Below are 18,162 nucleotides of genomic sequence, written 5' to 3' on the forward strand. Positions count from 1 at the left end.
ATGAAGGCAGAAGTTGGAAAGACGTGTCCAAAAGCTAAAACATTCCAGATTATAGGTAATAACCAAAGCTGAAAAGAAGCAAATAAGTCTCTCCTAAAACTTTCAGAGAGTGTGAGTGTGGCACATGAACACCTTGATTTAGGGCTCATTGCCTCCTGGACTCAGTGACTATATATTTTCAATATTTTTTAAAACCACTGAATATGTGATAATTTGTTACACAGTTCTAGGAAAACAATACGCATACTTGCTTCATCCTTCAAATCATTATTTTATATTCTCTTAGCACATTTAAACCCTTGCCATACCCATACACACAGATTTTTGTTATTTCTGTCTGAATTTAAAATTCAGAACCTAACCAGAGAAAGAAAAAAAAAATTGGAAGTGAGTAGAAAAACAGAAAATGAAAATAGTGGCCTCATTTTGCAGTTTTCATGAGTATATCAAGAATCTCAGACCAGGTATTGTAAAAGGACTAGTATAAGGCAAATAAGTGTGTAGTAATATACTATTTAAAAAAGCCTTTATTTTCAACTAACCTGCAATATCCCTATTTGTTAAGTGGTAAAGGTATTGTACTAAACTGATAGTAAAGAACTGGCCTCAAGTTAAGGCTGAGCTTGGACCTAAGGAAGACTGAAAAGCCAAGGAACTTGGCCTTTGATTTATTTCATTTTTCAGTAACTGATCAGAATTTTCTGGGCTCTGTAAATTGATACTTGTATTTAAAATAGGCAAGGATGTTGCTGGAAGTAATCGGATATGTCATAGAAATCTACTTGTAATCTGAAAGGATAAGCATATTTATTGTTAGTATACTGGAAAACAATAGAACTGAAGAATAAAGAATACTATAAAGAAATAATTGTTGCTGTAATGCATTTGAGCTTATTGACTGTTTGCTATTTCAGATATCACATGCTTAAAAAAAAAAAAAACGAAAGGAACATCAGTGGCTGAGCTCAAATCACATTACAGTTAGCATACAACTTTTCACAAGAGTGAACCAGAAGTGTACTGTCTCAAAAATAGGTCATCTAGAAATTAGAAGAAAATTTAAAACTGAGCATCAGTGTACTACATGCCTGTTATCTCAGTCCTTAGAAGTGAGACAGAAGGATTGCAGGTTGTAAAACAGTGAATGGTATCTTAGCAAGAGCCTGTCTCAAAATAAAATACAAAACAGGTGGGAGTGTAACACTGAGATATGACCCTGGGTCTAATTCTCAGTAAAACAAAAGAAGAAGGTGAAAGAGGAGGGAAGAGGAGGAGGAGGAGGAGGAGGAGGAAGAAGAGAAGAGGGAGGAGGAGGAGGAGGAGGAGGAAGAAGAGAAGAGGGAGGAGGAGGAGAAGGAAAACCTTAAATTTTTGGTTATCAAAAAGAAAATTGACAAAAAATCTATCTTTTGACAAAAATATATCCCTCCATCAATTCATTGCTGTATAGTACTTTTAGTTTATTTCCTGGTTAGCTCTTATCACAATGTAAAGCTATTTTGTATGTTTATGTGTTTATTGGCCTATTGACTGACTGTTGGTAGTAGTATAAACGTTATAGCTTCTGCAGGCCTTAATAAAATGGTGAATGGCCAACAATACATACCTATTATAGTCAGTAGGACAGAAAGATGCTTAGAGAAAGGAGCCAAAGCTTTATAGTGACATTATAGCCCCTATCAAAAGTGATACAGTGCTGAATATCTGTCAGTTGCATATCACTGTTGACTAGTTGATTAGATTGCATGCATTAATTACACACATTCATAAAATATTTGCTATGGGAACAGTAAATGATGCTTCATCCTTTAAAAATTATGAGACTAGATCACTAGGTCTAAAATCTAAACATATAACTTTTAGGACTTTAAAGAAGACAAGAGTTATTTTTCCCCTAAAGAATATGTAATCTTCAGCAACACAATTTCATGTTTTGTGCAAGGTTAAAGATTATAAAATACAGCTGGAAGGGGTGATACAAACCTGTAATCCCAGTAGTTGGAAGGTTGATACGAGAAGATCACAGGTTCACAGCTAGTCTCAGCAACCTAATGCGACCCTCCCTCCCTGATTTACTGATACCCTATTTCAAATTTTTAAAATAAATAAAATAGGACTTGGCGGTATAGCTCAGAGGCAGAATGACCCTAGGTTCAATTCTCAATACCAGAAAAACTGTAAAAATATATATAAAATATAGCCCATGCTAATTCAAAAATATACTTTATGACTATTTTCACCAAATTCATGGAGAAACATTTTTACAAAACTTCAATTAATACTTCAAAATAATAGTTGGATAGCCAAGGTCAGTACAGAGCGGCAGAAACAACTAGTGCATGTTCTCAAGCACTGATTTGATGTATTCAAGATATGTTTCAAGATGCACACATTCATAAAATATTTGTTATGAGATGAGCAGATGATGCTTCATCCTTTAGAAATTATGAGACTAGATCCCTAGGCCTAAAATCTTAACATGTAACTTTTAAAAATTTACTCCCTCCAGAAAGAAGTGGATATTATGATAAACATTTTAGCACTTTAAAGAGGACAAGAGTGCTTTTTTCTCCTAAAGAATATGTAATCTCCAGCTATATTGGAGATTTTGGCTATATTACAGGATAGCTTGAACCTTTCATTTGCTAAGTGGAGAGACTAGAGAGCATGGACGATCAGCTTATCAAAAGTCTAACAACTAACTTAAAATGAAGGCAAACAGCTTTTCAGTAATGGTCCCCACTTGGGAACCAGAGGTTATGCTACAAAAATGGTGACTGGAGGATAAATTCTTTTGGAACATGTTGGGCTAGAAGATTTCTACAGGGTGAGCAATTATAGTAAAGCTGGAGAGGTACAAGAAGAATGTCTAATTTCTATATAATTGTTATTGACACAAATGATAGAGGAACAGAGAAAATTTTCTCCAAAGAATTGTTAGCAGAAGGAAAAATAACCTTGTAAATATTCTGTGGTACAGGTTGAATAATCAAAGGAAGAACGAAGAAGAGTTCAATGCAAAATTATATAATATGATAAATGAAATTCAAGGTATTACTCCTAAATTTTACTTTATTTAACCTTGGGAAATTATAGCTTTCATACTAAAAATGAATGCCTAATTGTTCTGATAAGTTAAATGAGTAGATATACATTATTTGCAGTTGGAAATTTGATTCATGGCATAAGTATGACAACATGATTTCAGAAATGTAAAATATTATTAATAAATAAATTTAATATATTTATCTTGCTGTACTGTAATAATTTTACCAACATAGTAGAATTTGACTGGAAAGACTTTAAAATAGGAAAAGAGTCGTTTGGGTTACAAATCACACTGAAGCCTAGTGAGTTACAACTATAATTTGTTTTATTTTATGCTTCTATGGATTCACTTCTAACTACGACAACGTTTGCTTTTGGGTTACTTCAAGTGGTAGTGGGTAGGTAATGCACGCAACTCAAGGTTTCTCAGAGGTAACATTGAGGAACTCGTGAGGTGACAGTGGATGCTCATTATAGTCCTGAAACTACACTCTGTGGAATTATTTTGACTACTTACAGTTTGGAAATTGAATTCTCAGAGGGAGTATGACAAGAAACTAACTCTAAGTGACACATAACTGACACTTTTCACAAGTATGAGACCCAGATACATGTCCATAACCACCTTTTTAATATTATTATTATTATTATTATTATTATTATCAATTATTATTATTATTTATTGTATAATTGGTGATTGAACCCAGGAACATTGTACCTCTGAGCTATAGGCCCAGGCCTTTTATTTATTTATTTTGAAACAGGATCTCACTAAGTTTTCAAGCCTGGTTTTAGTTCTGTTATACTCCTGTCTCAGCCTCCCAAGTACTGGGATCACAGATGCATGTCACCACACCTGACAACACAACTATCTCTTAATATACTGCTGTTTAGAGCATTCATGGAGCCGGGCGTGGTGGCGCACGCTTGTAATCCCCGCGCTTGGGAAGCAGAGACAGGAGGATCACGCAGGTTCGAAGCCAGCCGCCTGCGCTGGCTTAGGAGAACCTGTTTCCAAATAAAAATGTAAAAATAGGTCTGGGAGTGTAGCCCAGAGGTAGAAGGGCTTCCAGGAACCCCAGTACCACCAAAAAATAAATAAATAAAAAATAAAAAAATAAAGCATTCATGGAATTTGTCTGATTATAAAATGAAGTAGCTATAATGAGAAAGATATAATATTCATTTCAAATATTTCCAAGGAAGATATATAATGAAGTTTACTTTTAAACATTTTTGAACTTCAGTAAATATGGATTTAATTCTTTGTCATTCATTCACTTATTGTTTGTTGATTTATTTATTTATTTTTATGATACTGGGAATGAAACCCTAGGGTTTTCTACCTCCAGGACACATTCCTAAAACTCTTTTATATTTTATTAGAAAACAGGGTTTCACTAAGTTGCTGATACCCTCAGTAAGTAGCCATGGCTGACTTCCAACCTGTATGATCTTCCTGTCTCAGCCTCCCAAATACTGGGATTATAAGCATGTGCAACCATACCTGGCTGATTCTTTGGCATTTATTTTAAGTAGTTTTTTTTTTAACTATGTCTGAACTTTGTAAGATTGGGATTTCTTATCTTTAAAATGGAAAAATAAAAAGTTCTACTTAAAAAAATAGAGTGTTGTAATATAAATCATTTTTCTCAATGGAAGAAATGTAAAAGAAATTATCACTTTAATCTTTCATAAGAGGTTCATTGTCTAGTGAGTCTTAAAATTACCTCAAAATATGCAGTTAGAAGAAAGATTTTATATATTTAAAAAAATTTAGTTTTTTTCTCAGAAAAATTAAGTATTGATTTCAACAATATATCATGTATCCATTTCCAAACCTTCATCTGTAAGAGAACAGATCAATTGAATTGGTTTGCTTAGCCCCTTGCAACATTGCTGGAGCTTCTGCTCACATGCAAAACAGCAAATCAATTTTATTGATTAAAAATATTGTAAATATAAATGTAGAATCAAAAACATCCTGAGTTTACTTCTTGAAATAGAATTGTCAGGAACACAGCATATTTTTCCAGCTATATATAACAAAATAGATTAGCATGAGGCAATATTTCATGTATGTGCAGAAAAGTCTGACTTTAATACCTCCATGGGTCTTAAATAGAAAACATGTCTGAAGACCCAATCTGTTATTGTGGCATTATTGTCTTTGATTGGTTCAAGAAGGGACTTGGTATGAACCCAGAGAAGTGAGTTTAATATTTATTTATTCTCCTATGTTCTCAGATATCTCCATGGGGGATTTTAGATAATTTATATTAACATGTATGTTGTACAAGAAAAAAATCTCTTCTGTTTTGCATTATTGGGGATGGAACCCAAGGGCGTTCTTTATTTCAGCTACCACCTCCAGCCCTATTTTTTGTTCTTTATTTTGCAACAAGAACTAAGTTGTGGAAGGTGTCACTAAGGAGTTGAGGCTGAGCACAAATGGCAATCCTCCTGCCTCAGCTTCCCAAGTACTGGGATTACAAGCTTGTACCACCACACCTGGCTAAATCTCATCTTCTTGCTTGTGTAGAAAAAAATTAAAGCTGGGCATGATGGTGCATGCTTGTAATCCCAGTACTTGGGAGGCAGAGACAGGAGCATTTCAGATTCATGGTCAGTATCAACAACTTGTTAGGCCCTCTGCAACTTGGTGAAACCCTATTTAAAAATAAAGAATAAAAAATTAGGTTGAGGATGTAGCTCAGAGGTAGAATGTCCCTGGGTTCAATCTCACACACCACAAAAACTGATCAAAAGTATGCTACATGGTAATTTCTGGAAATTACAGAAAAATAGAGTAAAAGATATATATCCATTATTTACTAAATTTTCTTGACATAATGTTGTGTTTAAATTTTATAATGAAGCTATAGGTTTTTGCCTAGGCCCTTAGTGAAAAGAAAGTAGTTGTGCTTGGTAAATAATTAAGAGAAAACTGTGATTGGATAATTTCACTTAACATAATGTTCTCCAGGTCTTTCCATCTTCTTATGAATAACATAATTTTGTTCTTCATTATTGCCAAGTAGAATTCCATTGTGTATATTTCCCACAATTCTGTAATCTATTTATCTGTTGATGGACACCTAGGTTGGTTCCCTATTTTGGCTTTTGTGAATTGTGACCTGGAGAACATTATGTTAAGTGAGATTAGCCAAGCAGAGAAAGAGAAGGAACATATATTCTCTTTAATATGCTTAAGCTAGGGAGTATTAGGGATAACAGAGCGACTCCAGACAATGGAGGGGAAACCCCAATGAAGTCAGAAAGAAAGGGTAGAGGAGGAAGAAGGCTGAGGTTCATTAATGGAAAAGATACATACAAATGTGTGATGTGAATATAACATTGTTAACTTGGGCATTGGTATGGGAGGGAGGGAAATAGGGAAGGGGCAAGAGCATCAAGTACTGTGTGAATGTATGCCATTGTCAAAAGCATGATCCGCATTAGGATGTGAGACTATAGTGCACCAATAAAATAAAAAAAAGAAAACACTGACAAGATGAGATGGAAAAAACTTATTGGCATGTGTTATCCATGGTCTATTTAGTGCCCACTACTATAAAATTCTTAACAGGACTCTTTGTGTGTGTGTGTGTGTGTGTGTGTGTGTGTGTGTGTGTGTGTGTGTTGTGTGTGTGTGTGTTACTAGGGGTGGAATCTAGGGGCTTTCCACCTCCAGGCTATACTCCAAGACCTATTTTATATTTTATTTGGAAACAGATTTTCACTAAGTTGTTGAGAGCCTCACTAAGTAGCTGAGGCTGGCTCTGAACTTGTGCGATCCTCCTGTCTCAGCCGTCCAAGCCCTGGGATTACAAGCATGCATGTAATTACAAGCGTGCATTACCTGGCAACGGGAATCTTTTTGAAGTCTCAGGTACTTGTACTGGCTTGGAAATTTATCAAGGCCATAACTGAGGGCAATTGTAGTGTTAAATATTTTTTTCCAGTCTTAAAGGGCTTGCCCTCTTTTTTATTGCACTATATCAAGTGTCTTAAAAAGCCTTGTTTCACATATTTTGTTTCTTATTTATGTTTTTAACTTCTTGATTTTTTTATTTGTTTTACTTTATTTTGTTTTAGATATTATGGTATTTTAATCTCTGTTATTCCTTGCTGGCTGATAGCACAAATTTCTTTTATCTGAGTTCCATAGACTTTATGATAAAAGAAACATACCATTAATGTCTATCTCCTTGGAATACATAACTCTTAAATAATGTAATTATACTTTGTGTTATATTTTACTTGCATATATTATTTATTTTATTGCCAAATTATAATCACACAATAAAATAAGGTACTTTTAAAAATACCTGTCTAGATGTTCTTAAGAATTATTATGTTTCCCATTCTAGCCCTTTATCTCCCTTAATTGCCTTTACCCAATAACAGAAACATTTTCTGAACCAAATTTCTGTAGATTCCACTAAGCATTCCTCTTTATTAGGACTCAAAATTGAGTGCTTATGTATGTCTTTACTGATATCAATTTTAGCAGTAATACTACTTGATTTGGGTTTTTCATTGACAGCTTCACTATATTGCTAAGGCTGGCTTCAAACTCTCAATCCCACGTCCCTGGAATTACAAGAGAAGACTTCTCTTAGTGGGAGGATTTTTTTTTTTTTTTTTTTTTTTTTTTTTTTTTTTTTGCACGTCTGGGGATGGAACTCAGGGGCATTGGACCTCCGAGCTACATTCCCTACTCTATTTTTTTATTCTTTATTTTGCAACAGGATCTCACTAAGTTGCGGAGGGACTTAGTAAGTAGCTGAAGCTGTCCGCAAATCGCGATCCTCAGGTCTCAGCCTCCACATTGCTGGAATTGCAAGGATGCGCCACTACGCCCAGCTTGGGATAATTTTTTATTACTTAAAAATTTTCCTTATCCGGTAGCCAGGTGTGGTGGTACACGCTTGTAATCCTAGCGCTTGGGAGTCTGAGACAGGAGGATCGCACAGGTTCGAAACCAGCCTCAGCTACTGAGTAAGACTCAGCAACTTAGTGAGAGCATGTTTCCAAATAAACTATAAAATAGATCTGGGAGTGTAGCCTCTGGAAAAGTTCCACCCCGGTACTACACACACACAAAACAATTCCTTATCTTTCTCCTCCTCCTCCTCTCCTTCCTCCTCCCATTCCCTCTCCTCCTCCTCCTCCTCTTCTTCCTTCTTCTTCTGCTATGGTACTAGGGGTTGAACTCAGGAGTTTTCTCTCACTAAATTATACTCCTACCTATTTTCTTTTATGTATTTATTTATTTATTCAGTCTTTAATTAATTGATTTTAAACAGTATATCTAAGTTACTGTGCATGAACTTTTTTTTTTTTTTTTTTTTTTTTGGTGGTACTGGGATTCCTGGAAGCCCTTCTAACTCCGGGCTACACTCCCAGACCTATTTTTACATTTTTATTTGGAAACAGGGTCTCCTAAGAGGAGAGTGCGCGGCTGGCTTCGAACCTGCGCGATCCTCCTATCTCTGCCTCCCAAGCGCGGGGATTACAAGCGTGCGCCACCACGCCCGGCACCATGCATGAACTTTAACTTGTTATTCTCTTGTCTCAACCTCAAAAGTATGGGATTATATAAGTGTACACCATTACTCCCAGGTTGCTGGCCATGATTTAACTCTCATTTCTTCTCAGTTTACCTCAAGATTTAAAAGTCTTTGAGATTTTAAAATTTATATTTAGGGTTTTTAATCCTAATGCTATATATATAACCATAAATAAAAATCATGAAAGCTAAGCTTGTCATTTTGTATTTTCAATTTTACCATAATATGAAGCACAGATCATTAAAAGTGACAATTTTAGAATTTTTTTATCAACTAATCATAACTGAATGCAGGTAACCTATTCTGATGAGTAGAATAAAATTATAGAGTCAAATTATAACATTGAATATAATTTTGAGTATTTGTTAGACTATATAACAACTCAAAATAGAGCAAGAAAATAATTCAGGTTTGAAATCGTATCATGCATTTAAAAAATAAAAAAAATTAATATATAGTTATGCGTTATTAAAGGATTTTATTGGTAAATTCTGTTCTAAATATATTACATAATAGCAAACGTGTTACAAGCCAGTGGAATACTATATTTTTCCATCTATTGTTCTCTTTGTTCCTTAAATAGTACTGTAAATTCTGTGGAAGTCATTTAGATCCTGCTCTATAATAGGTCTAGATTCAATATAGACATTTGCTTTTTGATAGACCAAGGTGACTTTTGTTGTGCCCTGAAGGAGAAAATATGATGCTCAGACTTTTTAGTGCAAAAAAAGAGAACACATTCCAATAGAATGTTCTCACATTTGTAAGTTGGATTTGTACCTTATAATTACTTAAGAATAATGTTGTGTGTTTGATATTCTTTTGCTTTAGGTAGAATTAATGTATACAAAAGAAAATAGCTTTTTATTGAGTTTGTATTGAGTTATAATTTATACCTTTTGTTGTTGGATTTGTTGAAGTGAGACTGCCTAATTAATATGTTCCTTTGTATTGAGCAATTCCAAACTCCCCAGGCAGTCAATTCTGGGCCACACTCAGTGCCACAGAAGCTTAGAAGACATGTTTCAAGGGTACATAAAAAACAAAGGATAGCAATTCTGCTTGTAATAACCAGCCATTCATCAATATAATGATGATAATCCAATAATAGACTTTTTTCTTAAGAAATTTTACCACATGTGTATTAGAAGTGAAATTAAATCATACCCCATTTCTTAGAAAGCTAGTATTATTTAGACAACATTGTCACACTTTGCAAGTTTCCCTAATTAAACATCATACTGTTTTAAACATATTACAATATTAATACTCTAATTCAGAATGTGATGTTTATAATATTCCATCCCTACATGGTTATCTTTTTTCATTCACCATTTTAATGTCCAAAGAACTTTAATAAAACATGTACTAAGAGGAAACGTCTCTTGTAGACATAGATAATGAATTTTTGCCCTTTTTAATTCCCTCATCATTATCTCACATGCAATATTAGTGTAGAAACTACACTTTTGTTACTACAATATTTTCAAGGTAAGATAACATGAATGGAAACAAAGCCCTAACTCTGTTAAAGCGAGAAAAGCATTGGAGCTTCTATAACAGCACCTAAGGCTACTTGAGCAAAATATCACAAGCTATGTGTCTGAGAAGATAAAAAATGTATTCTCTCACATTTTTGAAGGATAGAAGTCTCAAATCAAGGTATTGGCAAGGTTCTTCATTCTGCGGATTAGGAGAAAGTTTGTTCAAAAAGTTTGTCAGTTTCTGGTAGTCTCCATATTTCCTTGGTTTGTAGATGACCTTGCCTGGATCTTCATCTCTCTTGTGTTTTTGTACATCCACATTTCTCCTCTTTTATAATTCCATGGTCATAATAGATTTCAGATCCATCATAAATAGCCCCTTTTAGTTTAATGACCTGTGTAAGGACCTTATTTTTAAAGAAGGCAACAGTCTAAGACAGTAGAAATTTAAAATTCAACATCCTGAATGGAACTAGCTACATAGGTACCGTATTTTATTAAATGACCTGCTTTTCATATTTTTGCTTTGACTAAGTAAATGTTTTGTTATTGTATAAGTGAGGTACAATTGTACATCAGACAAGCAGTATATTTTTGATTATTAATAATGTTTCTTAAACTTATAAAAGGTATATGGCTACATTGGAAAGCACTATGGAGGATCCTCAAAAGAATGGGAATGAACCTATTATATGAACCAGCAATACCACTTCTGAGTATCTACTCGAAAGAATGTAAACCAAACTACTAGACTAATGCATGTATATCTCTGTTTATAGCCCACAATTCACAATTGCCAAACTATGGAACCAGCTAAGATGTCCATCAACAGATGAGTGGATTAAAAAATATGGGATATTTAAACAACAGAATTTTAGTCAAGCATAAAGAAGAAAAAAATTATGGCATTTGCAGGGAAATAAATAGAACTGGAGAACATTATGCTAAGTGATATTAGCCAGTAACAAAAAGTAAAATATTGGAAAAATTGTACGATCTCTCGAATATGCAGAAGCTATGGACAAAATTGATTATAGGAGGAACTATAGATAAAGAAGGAAAATTCTTTTATGAGTAAAGAAGACAGCCTAACTCAGGGAGCTGAGGAGGGGAGCTGAGAAGAAATATGATGTACATACATAAACCTATCAAAGTCAATCAGATGAGAGGAAGGAAGGGAATGGGAAGGGAATTGGAGAAGGGCTAAATGAGTGATGTGTATATATACCTCTACCATCTTGTACCACATTAAGATTTATGGTGACAATAAACCAATAATAAACAAATAAATACCAAAAAAGAAAATATTGTTTACCTAAATGTACCTGTAAACATTGTTATCTCACTGAGGCATGAATTATAAATTTTACTTCAAAGATAGAAGGTAATTTAATATGTCTAGGACTTCTTTATGTCTATATAATACTAATTATTACATGCTTCTTATATAAGAATTTTTGTATTCTCAAAGCATACAGGACTTCTAAAATACAAAACTTAAGAAACTAACAAGTTAATGCCATCTAAGTAGAAATTGATAATAATAATTATAAAATTCTCAAAATTATATTTGTGTATTACTAATTGTATTATGACTATCTTCTTTATGCAAAAATTCCAATCAGATTTGTTTTGTCCCTGATAATTCTGATTTATGTTTTTCTTGCAAAACTGTGAAGCTAGTATTTGTTCATATTTGAAAAATATACAGCACCCTAAAGTGTATTTTGAGATTATAGTCATCACCTGTAAGACAGCTTCAAAAGGACAGGTAAATCTGAGATTCTGGATGTTAAATAACTGAAACTTAGAGAAAAATCAAGAAGCAAGGCTTAAGAACATCCAATACTGTGTCCCTCACCTTCCAAGGTCAGATAAGTCCCAAGAAATGATAGGACTTCTAATGGCCTTACCGTTCTGGTAAGTCATCTGACCTGCTGATAAAAGGGATCACAAAGGCCACAGAGACTGGGAGCTGCCAGCATTTATTCTGCAAAAAGGAGAGTCACTGGAGAGAGCAATGTACCCCTTGCTTCAAGGGAAGCCAAATGGTCAGCAAGACCATGAGCCTCCCTGTCAGATGGCAACAGTGGAAGAGGAAAAGCCTTACAAAGTTTCTAAGAGTAACTTTTCAGATCTGAGGAGCCTTGAATGACCTGGACAGAAAAATAATATGTATTTTTTGTGGTGCTGGGGTGGAACCCAGAGGCTTTCTACCTTTGGGCTATATTCCCAGACCTATTTTGTATTTTATTTGGAAACAGGGTCTCACTAAGTTGCTGAGAGCCTAAGTAGCTGAGGCCGGCTTCGAACCTGCACAATCCTCCTGTCTCAGACACCCAAGTACTGGGATTACTAGTGTGCATCACCACTCCTGGCAAAAATAATATCATAAAAACGCGTATTTGCCCAAAATAAGCTCACCTTCTTCTCACTTTCACCCAGTAGAACCATATAACCAGAGGTAAATGTGCTATTTTAGGGATAACAAAAAGTAACTGTACTGCAGCCACGTGTAATAGTGCTTCCCCCGTTAGACTCACAGATGCCCCCAAACTCCCTGCAGTTAAGTACTTACAAGATGCTGTGTAGTTAAACCCGTTGTTCATCAGTGTTTTTTTTTTAATTTTTTATGTCCAGTATCCTCAGACACTAAAGGGGAGAACCCTATTTCTGTAAACTTCTGGAAGATCTCTATGACTCTGGCCACTAGTTTATCCAGATGAGCACAAGAGAAGTGTGGGCACTTAAAGCTACCTACAGATCATCATGCTCGTGAGGCTATGTTCCTCAGCCCTCCAGATATAGATGTTTATGAGAATAAAACCTCATAAACAATTCCTTCTTCAGCATTCTTCAAGGTCATTCACCCTAGATAAGAGCTTGACTAAAATACTCCAACACTGCTCTACCAGATCAAAGCATTTAGAGTGGTTTTTGCTCCATTTCGCTAATAGGAGTTAAGGTCACTTTATCAGAGGGGGATATGAGGAGCTAGAAAAATATGGCTAAAACATATGACTGGCTTAAATAGTGTAAATTAATGTCTATATGGAGGTGGGAAACCCTATCTTAAATGTTTAACACAATTTCCTGGTTTGCTAAAATTATTACATGTGACAGACCCTCATTAGTCTTTTACCTCCTCATTTTATATCAGAAATAGACATTAATTAACTTGGTGATATGCTTTAGTTAGCCTACTGATTACGTATAGTGATTGAATCTATATCAAAACACTGGAAACAAGAAAATTTGATTATATACTTTTATATGTTTATCAAAAACAAGTATTTATTCTGAAATAAAGAGTCTAATAGATTATCCCAAGCTTTGAAAGAGGAGCATGACATATAAAGTGAAACTGTAGAACATTTATAGAAACCAAACTTTATCTTGCTTCAATATTGATGCAAATAAGTAAGCTATGAAGCATAATTTTGACAAATACCCTCACTTGAGTTAAATATATTAGCCATATAACAAAACAATATATTCAACTGCCAAATATTTTATAAATAAAAATACAAAATGGCTTTTTATCTTTTAAAATAAGTTAAGCTTCATGTTTATAATGTTCTTTTAAATCTGAATTAATATTATTTTTATCTTCACAATTTCTCCAAATTTTAGAGACTATGTCATCCTAGGACAGTTTTCTGAGCTTTGTGTTGACTTTATAATGTCTTTGGTTATTAGAAAGAAACATTTTCTCACATCAGAAAGAAGAGGCTGTCCTTATACTCATGTGATCTATATTTATTTAAAGATAATGTGTTATCAGGTTATTTAAATTGATAGCAAGTGTTTTTTTCTCAGACATCTATGAGAATATTATAAACAAATAAATTATTTAAAAAATAAATAAATTATTTATGTTAAATGCTTTAAAAACTTAGCCAGAATCATTATTTTCATTTATATACAATAGCCAATAATGAATAATATATTTACATATGATTGTCCTATGTATATGCATAAGTAAATAGTACTGGTAGGAAATATATTAAAAATATAACTACAGTTACCTCTGATGATAGAGAAAACTCCCAGTTCTCCTTTTCCATCTTCATATCACTCAAGATATAATAAAGATAAATACCAGTATAATAAATTTATATGGAGAAGTATTCATAGAATATATGACATGTGTTATAGCAAACCCATTATTATTCACCTTCTCAATAAGGCTGAACTTTACTTTTCTACAAATAACTTATTGTTGAAGAAAAGTCCACCCATGATATATCTTTACATCTTTGTTTTATCATGGGACTGATATTTATGTTTTATCAGTGACTGAACTATCTCTTGTTAAGATATATTAAAGATAGCCAGGCGTGGTGGCGCACGCTTGTAATCCCAGCTCTTGGGAGGCAGAGACAGGAGGATTGCGCAGGTTCGAAGCCAGCCGTGCCTGCTGGCTTAGGAGACCCTGTTTCCAAATAAAAATGTAAAAATAGGTCTGGGAGTGTAGCCCAGAGGTAGAAGGGCTTCCAGGAACCCCAGTACCACCAAAAAAAAAAAAAAAAAAAAGATATTTTAAAGATAGTCTACTGATCACACCTTAAATCCCTTTTAAAAATTAACCTAAGAGCATTATAAAAAGATAAATCCTCAGGCCATACTTCAGAAGTTCATATAGCATCTCTGGTATTTATCCAGCAGTCTGCACTTTAAAATAAATTCTTTTTTCAAAATTTTTTATTTGCATATATAGTCATACATCTTAATGGAGTACAAGATGGAAGAGACATCTACCTATACATTACTCATTTAGCCCTTCCTTAATTCCCAACCCATTCCCTCTCCCCTCCCTCCTCATGTTTGGCTTACTGATTGACTTTAATATGTTTGTGAATACACATCATGTACATTAGGGAATTTCTCTCTTTCCCCCTACTATCACCCTCAGATAGGTCTCCTTATTTACTCATCTATGTTTATTTCCTTTTATGTCTTGAGTTTCTCCTTTAGTTTTTTTTTTTTTTCACTCTAACCTCTGCTCTTTGTGACTTAACCAATCTCACTGAGCATAACGTTCTCCAGTTCCATCCATTTCCCTGAAAATGATGTAATTGTGTTCTTTTTATGGCTGAGTAAAATTCCATTGTGTACATATCCTATAGTTGTATAATCCATTCATCTGTTGATGGAAATCTTATCTGGTTCCATAGTTTGGCAATAATGAATTGTTTGGCTATGAACATAGATACGCATGCATTAGTTTGTTAGTTTGGCTTCCATTCTTTTGGGTAGTTATCCAAAGTGGTATTGCTAAATTAAATCTTGTTTGTTCCCATTTTTCTGAGGATTTTCCATATTGTTTTTCAAAGTGGTTGTACGAATTTGCAATCTCACCAACAATGTATTAGAGTTCCCACTACTTTACATTCTTGCTAGTGTTTGTTCTTTGTGTTTTTAATGATTGCCATTCTAGGTGCAGTTAGGTGAAATCTCAGGATAGTTTTGATTTGCATCTCTCTGATTGCTATGGATCGGGGTTCACAACCAATCTCAGCTACTTAATGATGCCCTCTGAAACTTAGTGAAAACCAGCTTCAAAATAAAAATAATAAAAAATAGATTTTGGGTATAGCTTGGAGGTAGAATGCCCCTGGGATCAATCCCCAGTACTGCAAATAATAATAATAATAATAATAATAATAATAATAATAATAATAAAAATAATAATAATATAAAAAGAAATTCTTGTAGTGACTAGTGTTTAAAAGTAGAAAAAAGAATGATTGTGTCTAAAGAGGTAGTGCACATCTGTAATCCCATTTCATGGAACTCCAATACAGGATAATCATATATGTGTGATTATATATAAGATTATGTGTAAATGTATATATGTATATATCATATATGTATTATGTATATAGACATATGAATACATGTATATATTATATATACAAAGCATGTCTATATATTTAAAAACCTGAAAATATACTAAGTGATATATAAATATATATATATATATAGTAAAACAAAGAACAAAATAACAAAAATATACATATTAAAATCAAGCAATTTTTCACTCCACATCTCTATTTCTTATCAGAAACAGTTTATCTATATATGTACGTGTGTGTGTGTGTGTCGGGTTGAACCCAGAGCCATTCTACCTTCGAGGTATACCACTAACCTGATTTTATTTCTTACTTGGAAACAGGGTTTTTCTAGGCTGAGATTTCTCACTACTTGCTGAGACTGTCCTCAAACTTGTGTTCCTCGTTTCTCAGCATCCTAAGTGCAGGGATTATAGGCATGGGCCACTATGCCAGGCTACTTATGTACTTTTTGTGTTGTTTTCTTTTTCACCAAAAGGATTATTGCTACTCCTCTGTGTAGTATGGAGCTTGCTATATAGCTTGACAGCCTTGTTATATTAGACATATTAGTCTAATTGTCTTAGTTTTTGCATATTAATATACCTTATAACTATATAAATTATTTAATGAGACTCATTTATAAATATTTGCATCATTTCTACTTTTGATGTAAATATTTTGATATTGTCAAAAAAATATTTTTACTAGTGGGCACTGAGTGTGTTTTTAAAAACAAATTTAAGCCATTGTTTAGAATGAAGAATTTTGTATTTTAGCTGCTGCAAGCTAGTGACAAAACTGTTCTTAAAATATTTCCACAGATTTTGATCCTTTTATATAAAGCATGAAATTTCATCTATATATACACAGTCCTCAAAAATAATTATAGAAAATTTTATTTTTTTGCAATCTTGTATAAAAATAGCTTGAAGTTTTAATCTTCATTCTAATAAGTATAAATAAAATTTATTTTTATGCATTATTTTTTCAGTTATTTTGTAAGATGTAAGTGCTCCTAATCTGCATTTGTGAATCTGCATATATGTATGTATTTGTTACTGCATGTTTATGCAATTGTATGAGATATACATACAGTATATACTCATACAGTATATATGAGATATACATACAGTATATACTCATACAGAAACAAAAAAGTAGTCAGTGTTCTATTGCTAATAATATCCAACCACTTCATAAAATTACATGTTTCTTCACATACTGCAAAATTAGAAAATATGTAATTTCAATTTTTTGGTGAAAGTTTTTTCTGTCTTATATTTAACTATACAACTTTTACTCTTCTAGAAGCATGCCCTATTTTTAATAAGGTATAGAATTGGAGATGTTTGATTTTGTTCTTAGAGCTGTTTGTGCTGATTTAGTGAAGAATACTCAATGTGCTTAGATAAAATGTTTTCTGACAGAAAAAATAATATTCTTTCCATCTAAAGTGCTTTGTCTCAAGGTAAAAATAGCCAATTCCGACTTTCTTAAAAATATATATATTCCAGCATTTATATAATAACACTGTGAGAGTTAAAGGGGTGCTTAGCAAAGTGTATTTCTGGAGGACTTCCTCTATCCAGACTTTCCAGTCACATAGGGCCAGTGAAGCTCTTCATCTTCTCTAGGTAGATAAATTGAGTGCCATGCACTTTGCTGTGCAGGGAACTTTGAATGAAACCTTTTAAAGTAAAGGTCTTTTTTCTGTGACTGGAAATCAAAGGAGAATTTTGCAATTTTTATTAGTAAAAGAGCTTTACATGCTAGCTGATCTTTAAAAATTCTTTGATATTACTAAGCTTTACATAATCTTTCAATGTAAAAAAAAAACTATTTACATAGTATACCCTCAATTGCTTTTGGAGTAGAATTTGATCATCTTTACTCCATTCAAAGCCATCTTTATATTAATGAAGATACAAATAAAATGTTTTCTGGGTTTATCGTTAAAGTATGTTTATAAATAATGAGTGAAATCATGTATATATTTGAATCCACAAAAGTGAAGTTACTTTGAGAAAAGACAAAATGAGTATGAAATAATAAAGGGAAAAGGAGATATAAAAAATGTTAAAATATATAACCCGATCCTTATTGTACATATACATGTTATGCATTTATAAAAGTAACTCATGTAAAATGATAAACAAGACTAAAATATTTGATTTATTTTAAAAAATGTCTTTCTTCAAAATAGTCAATGCTGTGATT

General features: G+C 33.3%; 1 pseudogene across 1 annotated transcript in view; it reads left to right on the top strand.

The window, feature by feature from the left end:
- LOC308263468 (calcium-binding and coiled-coil domain-containing protein 2-like) overlaps window positions 1-18,162 on the top strand; it is a 156,380-nt pseudogene continuing 138,218 nt past the window's right edge. Inside the window, exon 1 of the transcript in view lies at window positions 1-55. The product of the transcript in view is annotated as a calcium-binding and coiled-coil domain-containing protein 2-like (transcript). The remainder of the gene's footprint in view (window positions 56-18,162) is intronic.

Source organism: Muscardinus avellanarius (genome assembly GCF_963383645.1).
Source record: "Muscardinus avellanarius genome assembly, chromosome: 5".
Classification (NCBI taxonomy): domain Eukaryota; kingdom Metazoa; phylum Chordata; class Mammalia; order Rodentia; family Gliridae; genus Muscardinus; species Muscardinus avellanarius.